The sequence below is a fragment of the Pyxicephalus adspersus genome, chromosome 4, assembly GCF_032062135.1.
Source record: "Pyxicephalus adspersus chromosome 4, UCB_Pads_2.0, whole genome shotgun sequence".
NCBI classification, from domain to species: domain Eukaryota; kingdom Metazoa; phylum Chordata; class Amphibia; order Anura; family Pyxicephalidae; genus Pyxicephalus; species Pyxicephalus adspersus.
In genome coordinates this window covers 100110878-100117153 of record NC_092861.1, presented here as the reverse complement: position 1 = coordinate 100117153, position 6276 = coordinate 100110878, and the positions used below count along the sequence as shown (strand labels likewise).

Below are 6276 nucleotides of genomic sequence, written 5' to 3'. Positions count from 1 at the left end.
GCTTCCGGTTGCGAAACGCGATTTCCTGCAATTTAGGGGCCTGAATGGCCACATGGGTGCAGTCAATGGCCCCCAGAACATTCGGAAATCCAGCTCGCCTGAAGAAATCCACCTTTACCTTCCTCCACTCCTGAGCTGTTTGAGGAATATGAATATATAGTGGGACAAGGTCCACAGTGGCATTGATGACCTTCGTAAAAACCCTGGAAACTGTAGGCTGGCTTAGTCCACAAATTAAGGCCGAGGAGGTTTGTATGGAACCCCTTCCTAAAATATACAGAGTGGCCAAGAGCCTGGTCATTCCTGGCACTGTCTGGCTTCTCTTAGTTTTTGGAGCAATTTTCGCTTCCAGCAAGCTGTACAGGTGATGGATGACCTGGAGAGACAGGCGGAAATGCCTTTTGACATCCTGGTCACGCAAACTTTCCAGGCAGCTACGCACCAAGAATATGCGTGGTGCCCGGACCGTTTGTGAAGTATGAGCTTGCTCCTCTGGTTGCTGTTGTTGTTGCTGCTGCTCTTCTTCTAATATGACAAGGAATGTTGAGCTTAATGTCACAACAGCAGTTGTAAAGAGCAACTCTAGTTCCAAATTCGGATCCATGACAACAGCAAACAAAATCCGCACATTTGAATGCGCATGCGGTTACTTGCGTGTTTGCGTGCGCACGTACTGAATCCCTATAAATTTGCACACAGTTTCTTAACCATTCTGCTCATGCAAACCAAAACTTGGGGAGAAAAAAGAAAAAAACTGAAAAAGAACAAAGGCTGCGACAAGAACAAGTAAGAATACACCATTGACTTTATTCTTCCAGAAAATGTTTTGGGTGTGTTGTCCCATACCTCTTTTCTTTTGTGCCTTCTAGTTACATGGAGCCAAAGAGAATGGCCACCACCACCACCACCACTATTGCTGCTGCTGGCGGCCCCACCACCACCACCACCACTCCCGGGGACCACCCAGGGTCTTCAGTCCATAGACCAACAGGCAGCTCCCTCAGGCCAGCTAGGTTGCTCTGTGAAGCAGGCCAAGTACCATCTAGGCCCCTGGTCCCTCAACCTGGCACCTCAGCCAGTTTGAGCCCAGCCGGACCAGGGATTCTGCTTCCAAGGCAACCAGCTTCACTCCTGAGCAAAATGCAGCCCTCATGGAGTCCTACGTACAACATTTTCCTAGACTCCGTGGGGGCTTGCCCTCCCAGACTTTCCATGCTGTAAGGCAGGGACTCTGGGAGGAAATTGCCAGGAGTGTAAATGAAGTGGGCAGTACACAACGGACCATTACCCAGTGTAAAAAACGTGTGAATGACATCTTCAGACATGTCAATAGGGTCCTGGGCACAGAGGCCGGAAGGAGTGGGACCTATCCTGAACATCTTGTGCAGCGTTCCAAGGAGTGTGAAAGATTGGCCTTGCCATTCATTGGTGTAAGAAAATATATTCCTGTTTCCCTTATCCCTTTTCTTGAATGTCAGTATCTCTACTAAGTCTCTATTAGCTTAATAATCACACAGATCTTAAGTAACAAAATATTTATTAACAAAGAACACAGAATTAATCAACAATTATTCCAGTTAAGCTAAACAATAATCATATATAGACAAAGTAAAATGATACATTACGCAAAGAGTCCGTCCTCTGTACCCTGTACCATTGGAAGAGAAAAAGAGAGAGATTTGGGGCAGTTGCCCCTTTTTATACACCTCCAGGACCCCCGTCCACATCCAGTCACACCCATACATCCACCCCTTACTCAGGTGTCCTCCCCCTTCTGGAAACACCCTGCTCTCAGGTGTCCGCTGATATTCTCCAGTAGGTGGTGCTGCTGTATTGAGGGCAAGTCCTTTGAGTTGGTCCTGGCTTTCTTGAGGTCATCCTTCATTGATGTTTACACACAGGCCAGGATATTCCTGCTCACAGAGGTGTTATCTCAACCTCCCACTGTTCCCAGAGGCTTTTCAGAGTCAACCCCCAACAGGTTCCACCAACAGCCAGTTTGCATATGAGTGCTAATTTCATGCCACCCATGTTGCGCATTGCAACAATTGGGCCAGAAATGGTGGTAGGGGTGGACTACTGGGATGACTCCGATGCTTGGCAACCATGTAAGTTCAATCTTTTTACATTACCTAACTACCAATGTGATTTTTGCATTTTTGTGGGAATGCAACAGTTTAGTCATTAGCATTGAGAACAAAATAGCATTGTGTTTTTACTTATTTATGCTTGGGGGTGAAATATGAGATCATTTTTGGAAAATGACCTCTTTGGTGTATTTTTACCTTCTTTTGACTTGCATTAACAATGTGTGTATTTCAATTTTTTTACAATAGTACGCCCTGAGACGCAGCAGTCCCCTCCTGCCCTCTGTGCTCGGGGTGATGTGGATGATGAGGATGGCACTTTGCATCTAGATGACACTGGCCTTCCTCCTGGTTAGATGAACCTTCATGTTATATATCTTGTTTGACATTGTACACTTGTCTCTAATCATGTTTATAACCACACTTATGTGTAATATGAGTGTTTCATTTCACACATTTTTGACTCTGAGAGTGGTATGTTTTGTGGTTAGATTTGTGGTGAACCGATCAATCCAAATGAACTTGGGTTAGAGTCAGGCTCATTCTTTCATTTGTTTTTGTGCTTTCATTAACCGATCAGGAGGAGGTCGTTGATCCACTGCAGAGAAGCCTGGAGGAGAATACAGGTAATTTGGTTTGTGTGTGTGTTCAGCCTTCCAAAAGCTAAGTAATAACCTTCGATCTTTCTATAATATATCTATATCGGAAGCTCCTCAGGAGGGCTGGCTGCCTCCCTCGATGTGGAACTGGCTGCGTTTGTAGAAGAAGACCAAAAAAATTAGAGAGGTAAGTACTGACCAAATGTAACAGTATAATATGCAGCTAGTTCTTAGATTGCACAGTGCTAAAAAATTCAAGTTATGTCATCTCATCTGACAGTTTTGCTGTTTACACCGTGACAAACAAGAAAGAAAGGTTATTTCTGGGGCCAAGTTAATTATGGCTAGGGAACTAAAGTGATGCAGTTTGTTGGCAATGAAGGTTGTGGGTTTTCACAAGGGACAAAAGTGGCTAAGTGACATTTAACCTTTGTCTTCTGTTAAAAGCTGCCTAGACATGAAGCTAGTCATACACTCCTAATGATACTTGATGGAGCTAGGCCTAACAAAGTATCTCCTACTTTCTTTTCATGGTTTTTAAGGAATGTTCACAATATCTAAAATGGATAAATACTTACATTCAGATGAGGAACTTGTGTCCTGTGGAGGAGGTGCTGGCAAGGGCGCTGCAGCAGCTGTAGATAAAAAATGAACAGCATAAGTAAAAGTGGGTGGGCAGGACTAAACTAGATTTGTAAGGTTAGTTAAGGTGAATAGATTAATGCAGAACTTCTAAATGATACTTTCTGCCTACGTCCAAGAATTTAGAGCAAACATCTGTCAGTACAACTATGGACAACTAAACAACTCATGTCTTTTTTTATTCATGCTAGCCAACAACCTAGAAAGAACGTTCATTTGATGCATGATTAATGACTGGAAGCTACATGAAATCCTGCTTGATCTTTCTTTGTATTTGTAACCAAAAATGGTGAAAGTAGTGTGAGAATGTGTTGAATTGCAACATATGTTACAAAAGTTGATTCTAAGGTTAGTTTACAGGAAATCTCCTCGGCCTCGGCCGCCTCCTCTCCTTCATCGGAGGACTCTGGCTGCAGATGTTGTGCAGCGGGCTCCTCCTCCAGAGGTGGCTCCTCCTCTGGGGATGGCACCTCCTCCTCTCCCGGGTGTTAGCCCTGCAGGTTGCGCTGGGTCCTATCTTTCAGGTAGAGTAACCCCAGTACATGTGTTCCATGCCAGAGTTTCCTTCCTGCTGGAGACTTGCACTGGTGTTTGAGCTGGCGTGGGTGTGTCTCTCTTCATCCATGAGGCAACATATAAACGCCCTCTGTTCCTACAGCCTATGGCTGGAGCCCTGCTAGTATTTAAAGGCACTTCCCACTACAGGAAGTTGCCTGAGCAATCTCATGGTCTTAGCTTGTCTAACTCCAAGTGCAAAGGTGCCTCTTCTGTCTGCCTTTCTGTGTACCGGACCTTGCTTATCAAACCCTTGGACTTTGCCTGTTTGCCGCCTGACCCTGACCTCAGATTTTGTGTATGGACCTCTGCCTGATTGCTGCCTGACTTTGACCTCAGATCTTGTTCAGGGACTTTAATTACTACCTCTCCTATACCTTCTTGGCCATGCAAGCCCCTCGGTGCTTGCACCGAGTACCCTGAATCCTGTGGTCAGCTGCCACTGACTCAGGGATTGCTCTGGAGTGGCACCTGGCAGCTACCCTGCGGCCCAAGCCTATCCTCACCATCAGAGGCTCTAGTGAAGACCTGCTAGCAGCTTAGTTACGCCCCTCTGCAGCATACCCAGTCAGTGGCACAATGGGTCCACACCCGCTTGCATTACACCGGGGATGGCACCTCCTCCTCGACTGCCTCCTACTCCCCTAGAGATGGCACCTTCTCCTCGACTGTCTCCTCCTACTCCCCTGGGGATGGCACCTCCTCCTCCTTCTCCACATCCTGGGGGATGGCCAGTCACCTGTGTGGCCGCTGCAGAATTTGGAGCCGGCGTGATGGAGAGTTGGCTGTAATTACAAAATTAATAAGGGTAGTAAAATATAGAAAGTGAAAAACAAACAGTTCTAGGCTAAACAATACTACTTTACACAAACAACAAACATTCTAAAACACCAGTAATTAACAAGAGGAGAACACAAAATGCAAAACTTACCAGACAGGATGCGGTCCCCCACTTCACGCATCAAATCTGGTCTCCTCCGCTTGAGGTTGCTCCAAATGTGCTGGATTTGCGCGACTGTTGGGCTTGTCCCTGCAGGGGTCCACAGCCTGTCTGCCAGCCTCTCCGCTATTTGTTGCTTGACAAAAATAGACCGCTGCTGGTCATATCTCTGCCGAATCATTGTCTAAAGAAAAAGAGAAACAAAATGTGAGTTATTTTGACAACAACCAAACACCTCTTAAAAAGAAAAAAAAAAAAGGGATAACTAATTCATTGAGTGATTGATATATTTTCTGTTGCAAATTGACATAGTTTGGTTGCAAATGTAAACTGTTTGTTTGTTAATATTGTGTGTAGATATATATGGGTATACTATTACTAAGAAGCTTCCAGATGCCACCCCACTAAGCGTAATCCTGTTTAAACCATTGTAAAACCAATATTTGTGCTCCTAGATGTAAACGCTGTTTATCCGGTTTTAGTGAAGCATTAGTAAGTGCCAGACATACATACAATCTAGGGGCAAAATATAAGCACTGTTGCACTGGGTCAGATAATGCAGCACATGTGGATTTATTTTGCTGACACATGAAAAAAAAAATCTATAAAAAAAGTGGAGAAATACAAAACACGGGAATATCTATGTGAGACAGTAGAATAATGTGCCTTCACCAAAATCAGGATTGTGGTCTCAGCTAGCCAGAGGACATTCTAGCAGAAAGCTTCCACTGTCCTCCGGACAAAGAAAGATAATTTCCAGCCTTGCGTGATAGGGAGAAGGCAAATTAGTGCTCTTCAAATGATCTACCTCTGATTGAGTTTTATGGGGTAGAATCATGAAGATTTTTACAAACCATACATACACACATTAAATATGTGCATGTACATAGTTGTGAACAGCCAACTTTAGGTGTGTGGACCTCTACCCAACTCTCATCTGCAGCTGTAATCAATTGAAAGAACAATAGAGGACGCTCTATTCTCAGCTGTCATCCGTGCAGAGGATTCCAGCTGCCAATAAGGGGTGGGCAGTGAGAAGAGCGCAGCTAGAATGAGATGGGGACACAGGCTGTCCCTCCCCCATTCTATAGCTGTGCTGTGGCTTCTAAATAAAAAACTACTTGGTAAAATATATCCACTCTGTTGACATGTGTAACAACATCATGGGCACACTGTGATATCTGTGTGTGGGAATTCTGCATGCCATATCTTGCAGCCTTAGAGGACACACATAGATAATAGTCCCAAAATATTGTGCACTGCAACAACCTCCAAGAAATGTGGTTGAGTAGTAGCTAGTAGGATCCTCAACATTACAAGTAGTTACAAATAAGGGTTTAGGACATGTGAATGATTAAAGATGGTGAGTTCTTAGGCTGAGGAATATGAGAAGCAGCCTAAAAACACATTGAAATGTGCAAACATGCATGATGCATAAAACACATTGAAATGT

At 44.5% G+C, this 6276-nt stretch overlaps 1 protein-coding gene and 1 long non-coding RNA gene across 2 annotated transcripts in view; one reads left to right on the top strand and one right to left on the bottom strand.

Moving 5' to 3' along the window:
• SOS1 (SOS Ras/Rac guanine nucleotide exchange factor 1) overlaps positions 1 to 6276 on the top strand; it is a 221379-nt gene that overhangs the window by 20712 nt on the left and 194391 nt on the right. The window lies entirely within an intron of this gene.
• On the bottom strand, positions 1522 to 6270 carry LOC140329069 (uncharacterized). The gene is made up of 4 exons (XR_011920408.1): positions 4815 to 6270; positions 4448 to 4668; positions 3265 to 3321; positions 1522 to 2837 (listed from the first exon to the last, which is right to left on the bottom strand). It is a non-coding gene; the product is annotated as an uncharacterized lncRNA (long non-coding RNA).